Below are 22,020 nucleotides of genomic sequence, written 5' to 3' on the forward strand. Positions count from 1 at the left end.
ATTGATTGGATAGATAGATAGATATTATATTATATTATATTAGAGGCACAAACTGTAGCTTTAATGAATCATGGTAACAGTTCTCTTGTCACAAAATATATTAGACCCCATTTCCATCAGAAGATGTTGAGCTTTTTTGATTGAGGCTGTTTTCTGAGCATTACGGTAGGGGGCGGGTCCTGTCGGAGCGTGGCTGGCCGGCTGGGCGTGTTTAGTCTTTGTGTGTGTGTGTGTGTGTGTGTGTGTGTGTGTGTGTGTGTGTGTGTGTGTGTGTGTGTGTGTGTGTGTGTGTGTGTGTGTGTGTGTGTGTGTGTGTGTGTGTGTGTGTGTGTTGTCCTGTCAGGCTGCTGTCCGCTCCGGCACGGCTCAGCTCAGCGCCGCAGACACTCACAGAGGAGGCGGTGAGCCGCATCAGCGCTGCCGCTGCGCCCGAAACAAACCATCCGTGTGTCCACAGACCGCTGCCAGCGTTTCTCCACGGGCCGGTTGGATTAAACTGTGGCGTGTGCTGCCGCTGAGGGAGCTGGGAGCCTCTGCAGCAGGAAGGTCAGGAGCGGAGGATTGAGTCAGCGGAGGCGGGGAGGCTCAGGGACCCCGTCCGAGCACCGGGACCCCGCCCGGCCGCAGCCTCCACCGCTGCACTGGAGCTCCAGCTCGTTCTAGGCTAACATCCAGGTAACATGCATGGAGAGCTGAAGTTTCCGATGACACTCTGATCTGCCGTGTCCCGTGTAATTTCATTATACTGCTACAGATGTGCGACTTTACTCCAACTTTACATTGTGCATTGACTAAATAATTAGCAGCACGTTACTGCTGTGATATTCCTAAAAGTTTTTCTTAGCGGTCCTCAGCTTCTTCACGCTAGAAGTTTCTATAAGTTGCCATGATATCACCGCTCATTTAGTCTGTTTTACTATGAAAACTAAATCATCATATCTTTTTTAGCAACGCAGAGGAGAATTATGCTGTGGTACATCTAACTCACATTCTGCGTGGCAATAATTATAGACTGAAAAAATGTACAGTTAAGTCAAATAAGATGTTTAACTGAAAATTATAAAAACATATATATATATATATATATACGCAAACATTTTGTTGATACCTTTTATGTGCAAAAATGACACTGCTGCTTTTATTAACATTTCTGAATATGAAAAAAATACATATATTTTAAAACTCAAAATTCAGTCTGTAAAACAAACATGTTGTATATATATATATATATATATATATATATATATGTATATATTATAGAAATCAAATTATTTATTAATGGTAAAAAGAATCAGATTAAACAAAAAAAGGCTGAATCTTAGGCGGAGTCCTACAAACAAACAACAACTAAAACACAAATTTTGATATTTTCAGCAGTAGGCTCCACCTTGAGGCGATATTTCTTTCCTGTGCATGATATTGGATTTGCTGATATCTTCTAACTCAATTTGACCGATAGTTGATGCAGATACCGATATATGCATGTTTGATTTTTCACCTAATTGCACAGAACATCAAGTCTCTTCAACCACTATTTTAACCGAGGTCACATGTACAACATGCTATATTTATCCTTATGTCACAACTTTAAACAAAACTTTAAAATGTATCACGCTTTAAGAGGCTTGAGTGTTGCTCTCCTTGAGACATTCTTGATGATAGCCAAAATCAGGGCGAATTTGTCCCATGTCAGCTAATTAAATTCACATACATGTAGGTGTGTATCGTTTTTTTGTTTTTTTAAAAAATTTAAATCTTTTATAACCAGGGCAAACTGACCCGATTTTTTTCCAAAACATAAGAAAAAGACAACCCTAATTCCCCTAACCTACCCCCCCAAACCTAGCAAGAAATAAGTAAAAAGCACAGAAAACATAATATGAAAGAAATTAAAATTAATGTCACATAACAAAAGTGTCATCTTGCCGCCTGTAATATAGGCAGAAATGTTCATATCGGGCCAATGACGAAATTTCATTTTAAAGCCGTTATCTGCCGTTGCTGCTGACGTGTGGATATTATGGTGCATCGCTTCTTCCAACCATGATGCAGACTCATTTTAGCGACATAGTTAGTGTCTCTTAAGTTGAAAGTATCCAAAGTAGGGTTGCAAACACTTTCCTTAACTGATAACTAGTGAATTTAACAATAGATTAATCATTATTTTATTAATTTTATTCAATATTATATTCAATTAATTGTTATAATCCCTAATCTTATAATCCCTAGTCACTTTAAAATTGATTATTGGTAAATTTAACGATGGATTTATTGTTGTTTGAAAAAAAACTTAAAACTTTTTTTTATTTTGCTCATATGAAAGAATACTGAATGCGATTTTTCCTCAATAAAAGCTCACTGCGATAAATTTAATATACTCTGACAGCACTGCTTAGCCTATTGATTAATCGATGAAATTTCACGTTTGATTAAATTCTTAACGACTGATTAATTGGTCATCAATTAGATGTTATCATTGCTAATCCAGGGTCAGCAATTCAGATAGTGACCTCTCATCACCTTCACTGTCTCGGGGGCGGATGATGCCGTAGAAACGCCCCCTCTGGGTTTTCATCCCCTTCGAGTCAGTTCATTAAAAGCAGCGTGAGTCCATTTGTTTGTTACAAGCATCATTATCAGTCGGTTTGGTTTCTCCGTGGTGCAGAACAGTGAGTTTGTTGCAACCTTGTGGAAATTATTTGGCATTTTCTGTCACTGTATGGTCCATAGTATAATTCCTAACCTCCCGGAAAGTAGAGTACTGTTTCCTCAGGGGACGTCTCCCTGGCAGATAAAGGAGCCCCTGTTTTAGTTCTGTTAATGAACCGCCGGTGTCTGTTATCTCAGCAGCCATAAAGCCATCCTGGTAATATCCTGGTACGTGAGTTTGATCATGCTGAGGAGGAGAGGAGGGTCGGGGTGGGGAGGTGAGGCGAGGCCATCCAGGGCGAAGGATTAATCTTCCACACGGTTACCATCGGAGGCACATGGGGACAGAGCACGCCGGCACAGTTACGGTGAAGCGATTAGTGTTTGTGAGGGACCTATTGCTTTGTCTCATGAGGACAGGGACGCACACATAGACACACACACACATTCCTGCACCTCCTCTGCTTATGGATCAGTAGTTGCAGTTGTCATGTGTGTGTAATGTACAGCGCTAATGATGCACACACACAAGGGATGATGCTGTCGAGTTTGTGTGCACACAGAACATTCAGAGGTGTATCCTGAGCGATGTACACGCATGCTTGCATTATTTGTATTCTGGTGTGTGTGTGTGTGTGTGTGTGTGTGTGTGTGTGTGTGTGTGTCTCTGGGTGAATGAGAAGAGAGGAGAATACAGTGGGTGATGGAGGGAGGAGGAGGAGCAGGAGAAGGAGGTTGAGAGGAGAATGAGAAGAGGATTGGGGGAGGACAGAGGAGGAGGAGGAGGAGGAGGAGGAGGAGGAGGGAGACTTCTCTCCAGTGTTTTTCCTGCTCTAATTTGCTTTGACAGCTGCTCCATTGGCTCAGGCTCTGAACAAGCCTTTACGTTGCATTGGAGGGAGAGAGACACTAAGTATTCCTACTGTCTCTCTAACTTGGCTTAATTGGTGATGCTACAGTAGCTACAGTCACACCGGTGCAGCTCTGTACTTTCACTGCTGACTCTGTAGCAGCCTCTCGTCTTGCTAATTATCCACTTCCTCCACTTTGCGTTATAAACCAACCCAAACGAAGATTTTTATCTGTGAGAGTAATTAGGACAGAAAGGGCTCATTATGTTCAGTTTGTGTTATTTAATAAACTGGAAATGTATCCGTTTTAATTCTAAATTTTGGAGTCTGATCTGATCTACTTTCGATCTGCTCAAAAATCTACACATTCAGACACTTTTTTGAAATAATAAGCAGATTTTTTTATGTTTTCTCTCTGACTGCCAGAGTCCTCTAGTAGTAGGGTTTCCCCTTTAAAGTCAAACCATCAGTCGGAGACTCTGAGTCGACTGAGACTGCTTCAAGTTGAGTTGTCGTTTCATTTTTTTTCCTGTGCAGTGAAAAAAATAGCATATTATAAAACGATGATGTTTTTGTATTGTTAGACGATATTTTTCGTCATATTGCACAGCCCTACTTCTTAGAACATTTTGGTCCCCAGATTTTGCTATGGACTCAACTCATCTACTTCTAAAGAAAAATAAAAAATAGCTAAAACAGTTGACTCTATGAACAGCAACTATTTATTAACAATGTAGTTGTCTGCCCAGTACTTCTGCATAGTGTCCCCACTCTTTATAGTGACAGTTTTCCATATATGGTTGGTGCAGTTGTTTTTTTAGCCCAGTCAACAGAAAAAAAATGATGCCATTGTACGTTTCTGCAATCCATTAATGTGGATGTTTGCAAGTTTCAAACATATCATATCAACATTTCTAAAGCGGAGGGGATGGAGGATGGCTTGACACAGACGTCTGCCAAGCCAAAGACCACTGTTCAAGACCAACACACAAGTCACTGCAGCTTTTTAGGCACCAAATGTGGGTGTTTTCTGGCGACCTCGTGCTATTTTTCATGCTGGGATAGTGTCATGAAAAAAGCAGTTGTGTTTTTTACCAAGACATCACTGCTTTTCCAAAGGGAATTGTGTCCTCAAAACCGTGAAATTCAAGCCAAAATAGGATCTTTTCCGAACCAAAACCAAGAGTTTTTGTGCCCTAAACTAGCCACACATTCACGACAGTGTTTGGGAGTAGCAAAACTTTATGAATTAAATCTTCCCTTTGAACTGTATTTCCCCACAGTGAAGTAGCAGTGGAACAGGTAGTGTGGTTATAAAAAAAATCACGTAATGTTTAGCATTGTGCTAACAAACAGCACATTACTACACTTTAATTATCAGCTGTAACAACATTGTAATGGCGTATACTGTTTTCGCCTTGTGAGTCTGTGTGTGTGTGTGAGTGTGTGTGTGTGTCATCATGTCATCATTGCATCATGACATCATGACAAAATGTGGTCCTAGTGACATCCGTTGCATTGGGGACAACCAGAGACGTGATTTTAAGTACTTAAGTGAGTGCTTATATGTTCTTCTGTCTGTCTTTGCACAGATCTTTTTTATCTCAGCGTGACTGTAACAACTGGGCATTCATAAAAATTAGCTCACGGTAGTTGGGATCAAAAAAAGGCAGAGCTTGAAGATGGTTGCTTTTCCATTTTACGCCCTTGGCTATCAGTGTTTCTGTTTTTTATTTTGTTCCTGTAATAGATTAAACCACAAAATAATAGGGCACACATTTGCTTATTGAACTACTTCATAGTGAGTGTTTCTGGATTTGAAATGTTTTTCTGAGTAGCTTGCTGCTGTTGTGTGAAATGTTGTTTCTGTTTCTTAACTTGGTTAAAGAAGTACTTTGCAGCTTCATTAGCTACAGTTTAGTTGCTTCCTTTGACATCGGATATTACCAAAAAGTTTTAAGCTTAGGGCTTACAGGCACAAAGAACGTCTCGAGGGACAGCTAAACACATTTTTGCTTTTGTTCTTACATGGGATTCATTGACAAAAAGAAAAATAACTTATACCATCAGATCCTTTAAAGCATGATCATGAAATCCTCAACCTGACAGGCTCCCTGAGGTGTCCAAAGAAACCGAAAACTGTACACCGATGCATGATCGAAGACACCATAATAACCCGTGTCCAAATTCAAAGAATGATTGGTGTGCTCGGTCACCTGCCTGTGATGATACGTTACGAGTGTGTTTGTTTTTTACCTTCATACTATTATTTCAGCTTATTACATCTCACAGCCTGTTTTTACATGCAGACGAAGTGACAATTAGGCTTTAGACAGAGCTCTGGTTTGTGATGTTTGCAGGACTTGTGTTAACTCGCACACAGACAGATTTGCACACACACACACACACACACACACACGTTTGGCTTCAGTCTAACTAAAGCTGTATGTTTGAGATGGCTTGGTTGTCTTCTCTCCATCGGCTTGAGTTTAGCTGATTTGCTAAACATTTAGGGACTGTTCGGCACAGTTTACATGGTTTTCATTCTTCATTTTTGGATAATTTTGGCTGTGTTCATGCATATGGCATACATTTTGGCAGGATTGTGTATTTTTCTTTAATCTCGGAATTTCCAGCTCAGCTCCTACAATAAGTCTAAAATACCCCGTGGAAACAAAACTGTTACATTCATAGTGTTAAGTGCAAAAAATGCCACTGAAACACATTCAATAATAAAAAAAAAGAATCTACTTAGCATGTAGTATATAGAAAATGATTCCATTTTTTGTTTTTTTATTCTTCTAAAAACATGGTGGCATCCTGACAAAAACCTGGCATTTAAAGGGTTAAAATTCTGATAATTAATGAATAGTGTGGCACAAACTATAATGATGTATAAAAATGAATTCTTTATCTAATCGTGACAAAAATCTGGCATTTCAAGGGCTAAGTATTGAAAATGAATGAATAGTTGATATTTATGATTTGGGCTGATGTTGGTTTAAGCACTAACTCAAAGAAAGTAGAAAATTATATTAATATATAATATTTTCTAAAGCTTGATTTTGAAAAGTATATTTTATTTGCAGAGAAATATGAGTGTGTGTAATATTAAAGCGAGCTCTCAGGGTTGAACGCTCTCTGTAGTGACAAAAAGTTACGTGTACATTTGCACACATGTAGTTTTTGGCAGTGGGGGAGAAAAGCTGGAGAAGATGGATGAAAGGAGGTCGAGAGTAGACGCCGAGGAGAGATGGATGAGCAGAGAGCAGCAGACAGGGGAATGACAGAATATTGTGACAGATAGCTGTGGGACAGAGGGTAGTATGTCATCATGTAGCACCCTATGGGCGTCATACGTCAGCTGTCACAGCGGTATGTACACCGTCCAGCCTCTCAGCTGCAAAACTCCCCTGGCCACATGCCACACTTGACTATTTTCTCATGGAAATGGAACCGAGTGCTGGAAATTGCTCCGTGCTCAGTCTGCTGAAATAAAACTTCATCTTCACAGCACATTAGTTTTGATAAGAAACTCCAAACTCTCAACTGAAGTCCTGATATTGGGTGCCTCATAAAGATGACAACAAAGAAAAACCCTGACAGGCTTGCACAATAGGAATAAAGTATATATCACGAAGATGAATTGGCACAATTAGTTTGATCGAGATAAATGCAAATATAAGCATTTTATTCATGCATCATTTCCCATTTCTGATTTATGTGTCCTGATTGATAAAGTGTGACCACTGAGAGATTCTGGACTGGACTGTGAGCTAATCGGTTGGTTGTTGTTATAGTTTAGTAATGTGGGATGCAGACAGTTTTTTTTTAGTGACAGATTAATCAACTGAAGAAAAAAATAGGCCGCTGCACCTCTATCTGCCCAAGTGGCAAGATGGAGCAGTCAGGAGATATAATTTATGACTTGTTTCAGGTGCAGTTTCATTTGTTTATGTCCTGTAAGGAGGCAGGTTAGTCTACAAGTACCGAGAACGTGACTCTTGCGTCACAAATCAAGTAAATTTGTGGACTTTGGACTTGTCATTTAAAAAACAAATATTTCAGTAGCTGGCACAGTTTTCTTGCATAATGTGGGATAATTACCAATATTTCAGGGTGCTTTTAATTTTACCTCAAGTATTTTTTATTTTCTGTCCACTTGAGTTTCCTGTCCTGTCTGACTTTGTTGTAGCAGTATTTCAAAATCTCAGCAATTAGATTGGTTATTGCAGTCTCATTATAATCAATAACAAACCCAAGCTGTAATAAACCAGAATGATCCTTTCAGGTTTTTACGCCTCTGCACTGACGATGTTTTCAGGTCGTCCGTATGACCATCTCATTCTAATGAATGCATTATCTCAATATACTTTAAGGGAATTTCTTCAAATTTGGCACAAATTTCCACTTGGACTTATGGATGGACTTATTAGATTTTGGTGGTCAAAGGTCAAGGTCACGGTGACCTTGTCTCTCATTCTTGTGATTGCCATATCTCAAGAACACCTTGAGGGAATTTCTTCAACTTTGGCGCAAATGCTGTGCAGTGTGCTTCTGGGGGCGTTTTGGTCCCCAGATTTTGCTGTGAGTAAGTGCTCTTGACTTTCATGCAACACTTTGATACAAGAAGCAGCAAAGAAAAGAGACATTCTGCTTGGAAGTGGTGAATTTTCAGCTGATGGCAGTTTATTATGATAGAGTCTCTGGCTTTTGTTCGATATCCAGTGTCGGCAAAACATGTTGTTGCACTGCTGTCGTTAGCGCAGTTAGCTTGTTTACTTTATTATATGAATGCTGCTGTCAGACTGAATATCTCATGGAGCCCGTTCAAACTTTAAAACTTTGTATGTAAAACAAAATGAATCATGGAAAATTCAAATTGAACAGCTAAATCTGATTTGACAGTCAAAATCCTGAGTCGGGTACAGCGCTGCCGACTTGTTTATTGTATTTTTTAAATTTCTTTCTAACCCTCTGCCCTCATTTTGGTTTTGTTTAGACTTTTCCTTAGTTTGCAGGACATATTAACGCGTGATAAAGACTAATGCGTCAGATTTTATTCCTGATCTTTGGAACAGTGTGTATGATAAAAGAATATCAAATCAAAGGTCAACTGCTGCACCTTTTTGGTCTTTTTGAATGTTATCTGCTCACGTGTCCTCATGTGTGGCACTTAAGTCACATGAACAGGTTGTTGCATACCAATATCGATGCAATAATGGCTGTTAACTGTCAGATCTACTTTAAGTGACTCATTCAGTGAAGTCTTGCAGTGTTCCTCCGCTCTTTAAATGCAGCTTTATTTTTGCAAGGATCTCTCTGCGACTGCTTGTTTTCATTTTATTTCCTCATCAAGTTAACAAGCTCAGCAGCTTAATTAAATGAATGAGTTGGTGGTTTTGTGTGAATGGATCATAATCAGTACAGGCAGCTTCAAGTGCAGCAGCTGGAGCGCCAGCATCTTTGCGAGAGAGTGTGTGTGTGTGTGTGTGTGTGTGTATTGCCTGTTTTCTGCGTCTGGGGACTGGAGCTTGGAGCAAAGGATTGTGGGTGCAGTCTGGTTCTGGTTGACTAGCCTTGACAGCGAGAGAGAGAGATAGACAGAGAGAAAGAGAGAGAGAGAGCGGGTGATGGTCTGTAATTAGTGCTCAAGGCCGACCGACTGCCACATTCCTCATCTGTAAATGACAGAGTGCAGGCCGGACTCTCTCGCTCTCTGTTTGTCTGTCGATGTCCCTCGTTCCTCCTGCTCCAGTTTGGTCAGACAGTCTCCAGTTGTTTCCACATCACAGCGTTCAAATCTCCAGAGGAGCGAGGAGATGAAGGCGGTCCTCATCGTCGTCCTCCTCCTCCTCTTGTGCCTTTTTACTCGCTCGTCCTCTCCTCTTTCTGTCACACTGACCATCCCTTCATCTTTTCCACTTCAACATCCAGGCTTTAAACCTGTGGCCTGTTGCTTGAAGTATTAGTTTTTCTGAAAAGGACTTCACATCAGGTTTTGATTTCCTTGGTAAAGTAATTTAAGACAGAGGCAACATATCAAACTGATTTAGTCTAGAAAAAAAGCTGTTTACTACGGAGCAGCTTAAATACCAGGAATGCATCATAATACGGGCACATCAGCATTATTGGCTGATCGGCATAGTAAACAAGAGAGAATGAAAGAGATTAGTAGATGTAAAAGACTGTTTTTTTGAAAAGCTAAAAAAAATGTCCAGTGAACTAAATTCAAAATTATACATTTAAAAATATTTTACAATATTATAATCATTTTTAAGCTTTTTTTTAGATCATTTCTTGATTTGTATTTTTTTTAGTTTACTTTTTTTGTTGTTGTTTGTTTTGTTTGGACCTTTTTAGCAAATTTTCTGGCAATTTTCTTGTACTTTTCACAGATTTTTTGCTAACCTCTGCCGTCATTTCTTCTTTTGTTCCTCAGTACCTTCTTCCCATGTTTTTGGAAAAAATAAAACCAATTTGCAGAGGTCTGAAAAGATTAAATATATTATTTGATTGTATTTGAATCTTTTCTGAGCAAGTTATATGTGAAAGGAATTAAAAACCCATCCCATAGACGCCTGTGAAGTTCAGTGATTTAAGCAAATAATAGCCTGGGCTGTTAATGGAAGTTTTACAGTATGATGGTTTAATGAAATACTCCTTCAGTGGGTTTTACTTGCTTGAACTCTGTTTTCTATCATATTTTGAATGTACCGAATGTTTTTCAACCTTCACTATTCTCTCATCCCACTTTAGCACCCACTCGATTCATTCTTACACCTCTTCAGAGAGTATCACCTTAAAACAAGTCTGTGTAGTATCTGTGTGTGTGTGTGTGTGTGTGTGTGTGTGTGTGTGTGTGTGTGTGTGTGTGTGGCGGTCGGATGATTTGCGGTACAGATTTACTCCCGGGTCTCTCCCTCCTCGGTGTGATGGATAGCAGGGTGCCGGCCGGCTGTCCTCGGTGTCTCACTGTGCTTCAGTCTGTATGTGATGGAGTCCATAGAGAAAACACAGCCGATATTAAATCATTCTCCTTTTTTTTTTTTTTTTTTTACAACAAGGCAAGAGGGCACCAATCAGACTGTCTAATATTTTATCTGCTGCAGCACTTCTATCTTCACATACTCATGTTTTTGGTTAAATCTAGAGAAATGGAAAACAAAGATACCAAATTATTGAAATCAGGAAAGATTTCATGAATAAAACATCAGTATTTCTTAACAAAGATTATTAGTATTGATTAATATATGGCACCTTTGGTTTTAATATTTTAGGGCATGCCTGTCGTCATCATGTGAGTAAAGTATTACACTACGAATTCAGCTATTAGTCAATAAAAAGGGAGTTAAGAAGCTACTTTTTCATCCAGTTTGTGTTGAGCAACAGAAGTCACATATCAAGCAAGACTGGGAAAGAATTTCACTTTCAAAACATCAGTAATTACTGTCCCCAGTTCCCAAACACTTACCGAGTGTTGTTAAATGGAGAGGTGATGTAACACAGTGCTAAGCATGCTCATGTCCCAGCTGTGTTTGAGATGTGTTGCAGGCAGCAACTTTAGAATAAGTTTATATTGTACAAAAAACAATTGAGTTTATGAATTTAAACATTAAATGTCTTATATTTAATGAGACATTTTCATTTTCTGACTGTTTTCACTTGATTATTGGTTGAAAATGATCAGCAAGTTATTGCTTTCCCTTTTTTTAACGTTTTAGACAGTGTGGCAGGGTTTGTTAAAAGAACTGGATGCAGTTCTTATTTTATTTAAATTAATTCTATTTTTTTATTTTTGGCTTGTGCCTCTATTCAGAAAGGACAGCTTGAGTGTGAAAGGGAGAGGAAGAGGGGAGAACGTGCAGCAAAGGGCAGCAGGTTGGAGTTGCTCAGTGGCGAAACAATTAATGCTCTATTTCTGCTGTATGAAAATACCCAGATCGAGGGGCGACCTCTCATATAGCGTCTGACTTCCTTTTTAGTGCTCCACTAACATGAATGAAATGATTAAATCACACAGCTCCTCTAGACCTTCGAAATGTTGTGGATGGATTGGATCAAATCTAGGTAGTAAAAATAAGTCATTTGGCGAGGAGCTGAAAGAGATAGATGTCTCTTTTGCAGTGTAATGTCTATGGGAAAAGTCTTTTTCGGCCCAACATCACATGATTGTTTGGTCACTTTGGTAAATTGGCTTCAGAGTCTGGCACAATTTCTGGGGGTTTGGCAGGTCCTCTTACACAGAGTTCGCCATTTAGTTTCTACAATTGCCCAAATACTTCTAACACTGGCTCTAGAGAGGGGCAACTGTGTTTTCCTGTTGGCCAGCGTAGTTATCCAACACCCTTTGCACACAGTTTTTCTGTTGGTTGCAATGCGCAACATCTCTGCTAGATGCCAATTAATCCAACTCAACCTTTAAAGGTTTTAATCTGCTCTGTTTTTGTGTTTCAATGTGCTTGAATTCTACATGTATACAGTGCATGCAGAATAAAGAGCATGCCTGCCAGCTTGGAACTGAGTCAGGATTTGCATTTTAAGTCCAGATTCAAATACACTCTGATATTTGATCTGAGTAGTTTTTAGATTATTTGTTGGTTCCTCTTCCTGTTATAACAGTGCACAACAGTTGCATCTGAACAACTACAAGTCACATAAAAATGTCTCCCAGCTTGTGTTTTCTGTGTGTCTCTTGTTGAGAAAGTCGTGACAGCAGCTGTGGGATAGAAAACGTTAGTGTGTGTGTTTGTGCACCTGCAGGATGGCAGGTAGCTGAACATGGACGGCAGCATCACATTGATGAAACAGCTCATGGCATACTAAAATATTTATAGCAGTTTTTCGACCAGTCTTTGCTTCTTCAGCTGCTGCTGGCTGAAACGGGAATCCTCCAGATCTGCCATAATATGAGAGACTGCTGAAGTTTGTGTTTTAAAAGTGGCATCGATCTGAATTATCAGAGGGGTAGTCGTGTGTAGTTTCTTTTAAATGCACTTAGCATCAACAGTAAGCAGGCGCGGTACGATTGTTGCCATATTGGTGCATGAATAGACTCAGTCTGTGAAGTGTTAAACTTTAGAGGACGTCTCACGCTGCAGTATTCATTACAGCCATTTGTGTTTTATATGAATGTTAAAATATACCATATGTTCCATGAATGTTGCATATAAGTGTGGTATAACAATAAAAAACATTAACACGGGCAAAGCTCCACCCACCTTAGAGACAGTTTGTGCTCATTACGTGGAGCTTTATTTAGAAATTGGTTTGTGTCATTAAAAAACAAAGAACTTAAATTAAATTTAAAATGTCTAATAAAAACATAACTCCTCGTAAAAATTATATACTGAAATACAATTTGCACTACAAACTCTAGTTTAAAGATTCATTAACGGTTTGTGTTGGACACTTTGGGGCAGCAGAACAAGTGATAGATTAGAGCTGAAATTATTAGCCAATCAATGGAAAATTAACTTCTGAATTTTCTAAACGAAGAAGTTAACATCCGGGTCACACAGATAGTACAAATTAAATATTAAAATCATATTCGGCCCGTTTTTTCCTTTTTTTTTTTTTAAATTCAAAAAACAACGTAATTAAGTTTTTTTTTTGTTTCTGATTGATAAACTAACAAAATAACAAATCGTTTTTGTCATATTCCAATTTTAGATTCTCAGTTGAATATTAAATATTAAAAGAATGAATGATACACAGATTGATTTAAAAGAAAACAAGGCATGTTTTCCTTTTTAAACTGAACACAAAACACAGCCATTTAAAATTGTCGAGTCAAAATAAAACCATAAGTCCTTCCCCAGTCCTAAAAAAAATTTGACATGCCCCCCCACCCTTTTTTTGCCCCACTCCCCTCTCATAAATACCAGAGGGGAGTCCCTAAGTTATATTTGAATTTTCACTTCAAATCCTGTCCTGAATTCATTATGTCTTTAAATATGATATAGTTATGAAAAAGAACCGATGAGGAGAGTTTCAGAGAATGTATGATCTTTAAAATAGCCTTAACATTTCGGAAAAAGACATCAAATCTTAGCGGTAAAAATGAGTACGAACCCTGCACATTGATTCAAGGTAAGTGCGGGCACAGATGTTACTTTCAGAGGTGTAATTGAAAAGAAAGATTGTAGTAGTGGCCAAAATACCAAAATACCATAGCAACGCAGCATCGCTGCTTCTTTGTGTTGGTGTGTATAGACACTCTGAACATGCCCAGCTGTATTTTGTTTGTTCCATCCTTTCCAGCGCCGAAACAACTGTGTGATTACTGTCAGTACTGGTGTGTCACGGCCTGTCACACACTGACAGTTAGGATGAGTGGGAGGGAGGCGAGCTGTGTGTGTGTGTGTGATCACTGACCTTTATCTCTGACTCCTCTCACCTCCTGTGTGTTTGTGGTCTCTGGAGTACTTATCCTCATATAAATGTTCTCTTCTGAGTTTTGGGTGCAGTGCGGTTGTTAATTGTTACATTAGCATGATGGGGAATCACATGCAGGCTAGTTAGAGCATAATGGGCCTGTTATATTCCTGCAAGCATGATGCTGATGAGCTGTGTGATAAAGCAGCTGCTGCCTGTGAGTCTGAGTTTCTGTTGCAGCATGACTGCAGATAAGAGGCGGAATTTAAAGGAACGTTCAGACTTTTTGGGAAATGTGCTTGTTTGTCTTTTTTTGCCCAGAGTCAGATGGAAAGATTAGTAACTGTTTCGTTTCAGTTATCCTACATCTTCCTGCCATTTTGGGCAAAATAACAACAAACTGATAGAAATTTGTCAAGCACCTTAAATTTTGTCACATGGTTTAAAACGTCTTAGCAATCCCGTTATTGTCTGAGCAGTGTTTAAGCTGTTATTTTTCAGTTGCAATGTCGGATTCAATTAATTTTTGCATTAGTAGACACGTTTACATGAGCCTACTAATCTGATTAGAATAGATTTCAAAGTCCAAACAGATTAAACATTACACATTTAAACACCTCAATCAGCGTAAACAGGCCCAAACCCATTCAAATTTCAATCAGTTGAAGAGGGAAAGTTAAAACCTTTTCATGAACAAAAGAAAATTTGTGTCATGTACTGTAAATAAGACGCTGATTCATCTCTGGCTGCGTTCCCTCTGCGCATGCTCCATCCTCACGTAAGGGGACGTGACATCGTATGTTGCTCGAGAGTTTGTTATTAATCCAAACTCTTAAAGAAGTGGACATTATTGGACGCTGAACAGATGATAAATATCCATTTTAGCAGTTTGTTTGAGTTAAGCTTCTGGTTGTCAGAAAAGACGCTCAAGTGGCTCCAGAGAGAGAGATGACCGAAATTTAATAATGTTTGAGCTTCGATTTTGAACATCGATATTGCTGTCAAGTCCTGTGGGTCCTATGACATCACACCTCAAGTCGAGTCATTTAAATCCAGTCACTAATCACAAAAAAAACTCCGTCCATAACCAAACCTTGTAGCACGTCCCGTCAATTAAGTATCGTATTCCAGTGTTATAATCCACAGGATTAGAGCTAGTTAGCTAAATAAACGAGGTTTCACAAGGTTTCATTGTGATGTGTTCAATGTCGGCTCAGTAAAATGACTATTAGGCAAAGGTAAATAAAACGTCCTCATGATGTGTTCAAATGTAACATCAAGAAAACGAAAATATAGTTTTTGTTGAGAAACCTGAGTAATTGTGAATAATAGCTGTTTGGAGGAGAAATTTGTTTTCTCAGAAATATAAAAGAAACTTGTTAAGCAATAAAAGCAAAACCAGTTCTGTTAAAAACATATTGCCACTTTGTCTCGATAATATTATCAATATCAAGAAAAATTAACGATCCCCATCCCTAATCAGAGGATATCTGTTATTTATTTTTCACTGCAAAAAAATGCTTTTGTGGGGTGAGAGTGTGTGAAAAGTGTCAGTTGTGTGTGTCTCATGGTCAATGCGAGAGTTGGCAATTTATTTTTTTTGTGCACAGCTGCTCCGCTTACATGTGTCTGCGCATGTAAACACCAGATCATCACCAGACGTCCCATGTAAACAGTTGAACCGAAATCTTCAATCTTTAATCTGATTGATTTGATCTGATTGAGCGTGCATGTAAACGCAGCTAATGTTGTGTTTATGTGACCGGGATGGGGTTTAAGTTATAACGCCTGTTTAATTTACCCAATTAGACAATTAAATCTGGTTAGTTTGTGTAAATAATTTTAATGTTAAAATCATGATTTGAAACAGGAAAATTATCAAATTACAAGAGCTTCAACTTCTGATTTATACCTATCTGAACTGTTAAACAAGTCAAAGATGCGGGCATCCCAAAGTGTACGAGGTGTATTGTTTTTATAACAAATTTTATTTGTGAAAGCAGGTGAAAGTTTATTAACATATGCTTGCACGTCACCTTATTTTTATTTCACTGAAACTAGAAAACCATAATGCAAGTTGTAAAAGAGAAGAACACAAGGGAAAAAACAAGTAAACCCAAACCAAAAAGCAACAAAAAACTAAGTAAATAAAGTGCATAAATAAAAGAGAAAATTGTGTGTTGTTAACATTGTTATTTAAAGGAGTAAATTGGATAAAGTGACACCAGCATACTTATAAATCAAGTTCTGAGGGGCAGATTATGCATCAGTCAAACAGGACATAGATTTTATTCTTAATCTGAAGGAATGATTGATAGATTATTAAAATAATAGTCCCAATAGTTGAAAAAAACCATCAGTAGCTCTCTGTATTAGGTTTACTGACAGTTTGGCTTTATATTGCAAACCAAAGTGGCAAAAAAACATGTTTTCTTCAGAACCAATGAAGAAATAATTGAAATTGATTAAACATATAGTGTTGTTGAATTATCCAATAAATTCCTGGAGAAGGCCGAGGCCATAATTAAAGAACATTTTCAAATTCTGAGTGGAGAAAAACATTTCAGTCCCTATCTGAAGCACAATGACTCACAGAGTTTAACAACACAAATTTATTGAAGATAGTTAATCCCCTCTAATTAAATTGTTACTCACTATTATTCATTTTGTCACCTCCTTGTTTGGAAATTCATGAAGTCTGTGTCCCATGCCAATAAAGCATCGAATGATCTGAATTTAAACAGAGACAGAGGGAGAGCGTGACAATTGGCTTCATGTAAAAATCAATGCGGACGTCGTTAATAATTAAAATGTTTTTGTATTCGATGAAAATGGTAAAAAGTAATGGAAAGAAAGGCGGCCCGGAGACAGGGCAGCATTTTGAGACTGTGTCGCTGTCCAACTTTGCCAGCAATTACAACAGGCAACCTTTGATTTTTATTTATTTATTTATTTTTTGGACCAAAATGTCAATCCATGTCCTCGATAACGCTGACTCATAACTGCTGCCCAAATGCCTGCAGCTTAACAACCGAGAGCACTGGAGTTATGCTGCTGGTATCAGTGAGATTACTGCTGAATGTGTGTGTGTGTGTGTGTGAATGTGAGTGTGAGTGTGTGAGTGATAGAGAAGGAGGGAGACAGACTGATGTGGATAGAAAGAGACAGAAGACGAGTCTTTGTCCTTTTCTTTGATCTCCTGCACGCAGTTGGGATTCGGTAGATTTATCTATGAGGCTGCTTCCTGTTTGACACTTTTGCCTGTAAGGTTCGTGTAAATGAAACCTCTCTCAGAGGCTATTATGTCATCCTATCCACCTGTGTTTGTGTGTTTGTCTCCGTCTTTGACAACACACACACACATACACACACTTGACAGGCGCCAGTCTCTGTAATATCTGCAGACAGCTCAGTGGTCCGTCCCAGCGCTGGCAGATGGTGTTCATTGACCGGTGCCCTTTCCCTTATTTCCTTCCATCCCTCCATCCTAGATCCCTTCTTTGATTGATTGCACACAATAAAGTCCCCTCTTCATGTCCCCTTTGTATTTTTAAACAGAGCTAAACAATGACAGCGTCACACCTCTCCAGTGTGTGATTTTAGACAGCATGCCGGCATCACGGAAAACAGGAAGTCCCAATCAAATCGGAAGGACGTGCCTGATCAAGGCATTTTTTTAAGTGATCGGGATGGCTTATTTTAGGCACACGCCCTGCCAGATCCTTTGTTTTAACTGATATTGGTTTTTCGGGGCCGATACAGATTATTAGTAGTTAATTAGGAACCGATATGAATTTACAATAAAAATGAAAATCTTTCGATCAGTATTTAGAATTTGGAATCTAATAAACTCCAACACAAAACTTTGTTTAAATGCATTAAATGCCTTTAACAAGTGTTAAATCAAAACTGAAATGTTCCACATCATATACAGCAAGTTCCCAGCAACTTTTTTTATAAAGTCAAGTTAAATCAAAATAAAATTAGCTCCCTGAGATTTTACAAAGTAAACGTTACTCCCATGCTGACCCTTTCTGTGCACTTTTTAATTAATACATTTTACTGGTGATCATTAAAATAAAATGGCGATACAGATAAGCGACACAAAGCCTGTTTTTTGTTTCGTTTAAGCTGCTACATCAATTTAAGTTCAATTGAAATTTTTGTTGTTAATTTTTAGAGAACTAGTTTAACTATGATGCTGCCATAAGCACAATTTAAACAGATTTTTATATGTTGACAGGGACTATTAAAGTTCAGCCACTTTGAAGTGGAATTGTGATTTTATTACTTATTTATAGTGTTCTGTACTTTGTTATACAATGCTTCACTAAGTGGATTTAAAAACAGTTTTATAAGTCACATTTTAAGTGTTTACTTGCAGTTACAGTTGCTTTCTTTGTTGAAAAAAAATAGATTGAGTGGAATTATGATAAGAGCCAATTAAGATCTTTTTACTTTATTTATTTTTGTAAAAATAGAATAAAATCCCTCAAGGAACTGTTGGGATGCAGACATTTTTTCTTGCATTGCAGAGCTATTGAACTGTCAAGCAAATGCACTGGATTGATTTTAATAACTTCAAAGCGCTTAAACTGTGTGTTGTGCAGCTGTATTATTCAGGTAAATACAAGGATCGGATTCATAGTCATTCATAGTCATATTGCCTCTGAAAGAAACTCTTCTTGCTTAGTTTGTCGAAACACTTTGTAGGCTCTGCTTTTCAAAGTTTGATGCCATTATGACCCCCTGCTAAAAGCCTAAAGGTAAGACATTATACTGGCTCTTTATTCTGCTATTGTACCTTTTATACAGAACATTAAGGCGGGATATTCCCGCTTTGAACAGACTGTGTAAAATGGGCTTTAGTCCGTCCCTTCCTTCATCCAGTCTGGATAAAGACATGTCCCTCTCCAGCCTTGAACTCTGAAAGCCCTCACCAGATAGAAGCAATTGCCAAGGATTTAGTGCTTCACACTGTGCCGTGCATGTGTAGTATGCATGTGTTTGTGTGTGTGTGTGTGTGTGTGTGTGTGTGTGTGTGTGTGTGTGTGTGTGTGTGTGTGTGCAGACAGATGAAATAGTCTGCCAATTTACCCTCTGTAAAGTCTGTCTGTGTCCAGCTTCACTGCTGAGGGATGAAGCTGTTTGGGTGCAGTTTATAGAGTACTAATTCTCAGTAATTAGCTGGGAATTGGTCTGTTTTATGTAAGTTTTGTCTTCCCTTGAATACTTTTCAAAGTGTTTTCCAATTAGATTTTCACTTCTGTGAAGCAGTTTTTGTTCTTTATGCCTTTTTTATACTTTGAGATGAGTCTGCGTTAATGGACTTCTCTGTGGTTTGGACACGGCTGTGATGATGAGCGTTACAGGTTTAATGCAGCACTTAAATTCATTACGGTCGTGTGTATCTTCCTCTTTTAAGACAGGATATGTCACAGATACTGAACTGTCTTTGCTTTTATAAAAATGACAGGAAACCAGGGGCCAATCGCATCAGCCCCATACATGTTCCAAGGATTTCAGGACGCTTCTAGGATTTTAGGACATTTCTGAGATTTTTGGACATTCCTTGGATTTAAGTATGTTCCATGGGATTTTATGACATTTCTAGAATTTAAGGACATTTTTAGGATTTTAGGACATTACTCAGGTTTCACCTTATAAGAAGTATAAAAACAGTTCCCAATGTGAGTCATTTTATTTTGATTGTAAATTAGAAAATGGTTGGGGGGGCACCTGGAAACGTATCAGGAGCCAGATTTGGTGCACGTACCATAAGTTGAGTAAAGGGATGTGTCTTTCTATTTGTGGTCCATGATTCAATACAAAAACAATACAGATACTGTTAGACTTGTAATAATATGATACACAAACATTCACTGACGATATAATGCAAGGCCTCAGGTTTGATTCTAGTTTTGGGACTTTGATGGCGCATCATTTCCCTCTCTGTCTCCCCACATTTCCTGTCTGCCTCTTGACTGTGACCTCTCAAAAAAAGGCAAAAAATTATCTTAAAATAAAGAAAAATGACAAAAACTGTTTGATATTACAACAGTTAGACAGATTGTCTCTTGTAAAGTCACTTAGACTTAATAGATTTAATGAATTCTTAAAATATCCTCCACAACATGTATTTTTTCTTTCTCTCTGCGGCCTCCCAACATTTAAAAACTACATAGCACTGTACAAAGAACAAGCATTTTCTATTTAGAAACAATTCAAATAAATAATCATTGTACCAGAGGCAATGCGACGCAGCAGAGCAACCTTGTGGGTGTTTTTACATTTCACATTAAAATAAATCAATCAAATCAATGTATCCTGTAGTTAAAATGCTCCAGTTAATTAATTCAGTGATGAGACATACTGGTTTTGAACTGCCTGTGGGAAGAATCAACATGCACAGATCTGTGTTTTTTTTTTTTATTAAAAGCTCCATTGAACCTGTAATGTGAGATTTCTTCTCTGTGACTTTTGTTTTTTGTCCTGTTTCTCGTGTGTCTTACTCACTTGTGTAAAAAGGCCTGCACACTTACGTCATGCCACACGAGTTTTTTGAAGACAGCGATCCTGCTTGGATCTTCGTCAGGTCAAACGTTTAAAAAGATGAAACCACACCTATATTTATGCGTAATGCACACCAATATGCTGACCTGCGCTGTGGTTACCAATGTGAATCTGTTTGTTTTCACTGGCATGGATGTAAACTGTAACTGCAACTTGACTTGTGGATGGAGGCATACAAATCAGGTTTAACATGTATAGTTTTTATTCGTGTGTGCATCCTACTGTGTTTGCGTGTACCTGCATATGTGTGATTTCAAGGACTTGTTAGTTGACAAGGCCAACTTGCAGGTCCAGTAATGTGGTACAACGGTGTGACGGTGTGAATTCATGTCAGTGGTGGATTTGTTGCTCACTAAAACTGGTCAGCGTGAAGGTTAAACTGTCACACTTGTAAACAAGGTTCAGGTCTCCAAAACAATTTGCTGCAAATGAACGTGAGGTTGGCCGATGGGAGCCGAACAGCTGAGTCTGCTGCTGCTGCTGCACTCACTGTAAGTCTCTCTGCAGATGAGAGACAGAAATACCAAAAGTGGACACGGAAAATGGATGAACACAATAACTGCATGTGCAATTACATCAAATTTGCTCCACGTTTTGGTTAAAATTTTGCTGCTTGCCTGCAGCAGTTTAACCCCAGTGATTGATAATGTTGCCATTAGATAGCGGCTGTTTACAGCTTACAATGTTTACCTGATCGCATTAGAAAATAACCCTGCTCATAGGTGTAATACACTTAATCTGGTTATCCTGCTCATTTTATAAACCGCATTTATCATTCTAATAACAAAGAAACAAACAGCTCATTTCCCGTCATGTCTCTACATGCTCAGAAAGGAAAAAAGCTGCTGCTTTTGTTCAGGTGCATAATGTCTTTTAATGGACTGTTGGAAACATGAATGCTCATGGTGTTCATCAGTTAGACATAAAACAAGGTAGAGAAATCTTACAAAACATTTACAGAGTATACACATGGGCAACATGTTAAAGGAAAAACTAGAATACATGAGTGGAAAAACATAACAAGAACTTCTAATCATGTTTTGTTTATGTCCACTTGCCACTGTGGCTGGTGGATCCCAAAATCCATCAGCCATTCAATGGATTCTAGTTGTCCATTTTTTTTTCCTGGTGAGTGAATCAAATATAACTGTTTTGAATCCTCAAGTTCGGCATTTTGTCTGTCACCATATTGGTTTTTTTTTGGAGCCATATTTTGAGGAGAGGGTAGAGTAATGGAGGCGTGAGAGGTGGATCCATCTCAGACTGTAGCGACACCTCGCAGACAGCCTGTCACTCAAGCAGCCCCTCCTTTAATTATGCATAAACTTAAGCCTTAATAAAAAGTATTTGATTTATATAAAAATCCACGCTCTGTATAGTTGTCATGAATGTTGCTGAAGTTGTGCATTTTTAAACCGAGGGTTTTTCAGGACTTATACCGATGAGACTGAGAAACCAATATTTTGAACTCATATTCATTTACAATGAAAAAGACAATCTTTCTATCAATATTAAGAATTTGGAATATAACAAACTCCAACACAAAACTTTGTTTGGATGCCTTTGGCAA

At 38.4% G+C, this 22,020-nt stretch overlaps 1 protein-coding gene across 1 annotated transcript in view; it reads left to right on the forward strand.

The window, feature by feature from the left end:
• Positions 1-255: 255 nt before the first annotated feature.
• Positions 256-22,020, forward strand: part of dok4 (docking protein 4) — a 78,844-nt gene continuing 57,079 nt past the window's right edge. The window contains exon 1 of the mRNA XM_088084632.1: positions 256-675. The gene's annotated coding sequence lies outside the window, so the exon portion shown is untranslated. The remainder of the gene's footprint in view (positions 676-22,020) is intronic.

This window comes from Plectropomus leopardus, chromosome 1, assembly GCF_026936395.1.
Source record: "Plectropomus leopardus strain MGB_pleo_1.0 chromosome 1, ASM2693639v1, whole genome shotgun sequence".
Classification (NCBI taxonomy): domain Eukaryota; kingdom Metazoa; phylum Chordata; class Actinopteri; order Perciformes; family Serranidae; genus Plectropomus; species Plectropomus leopardus.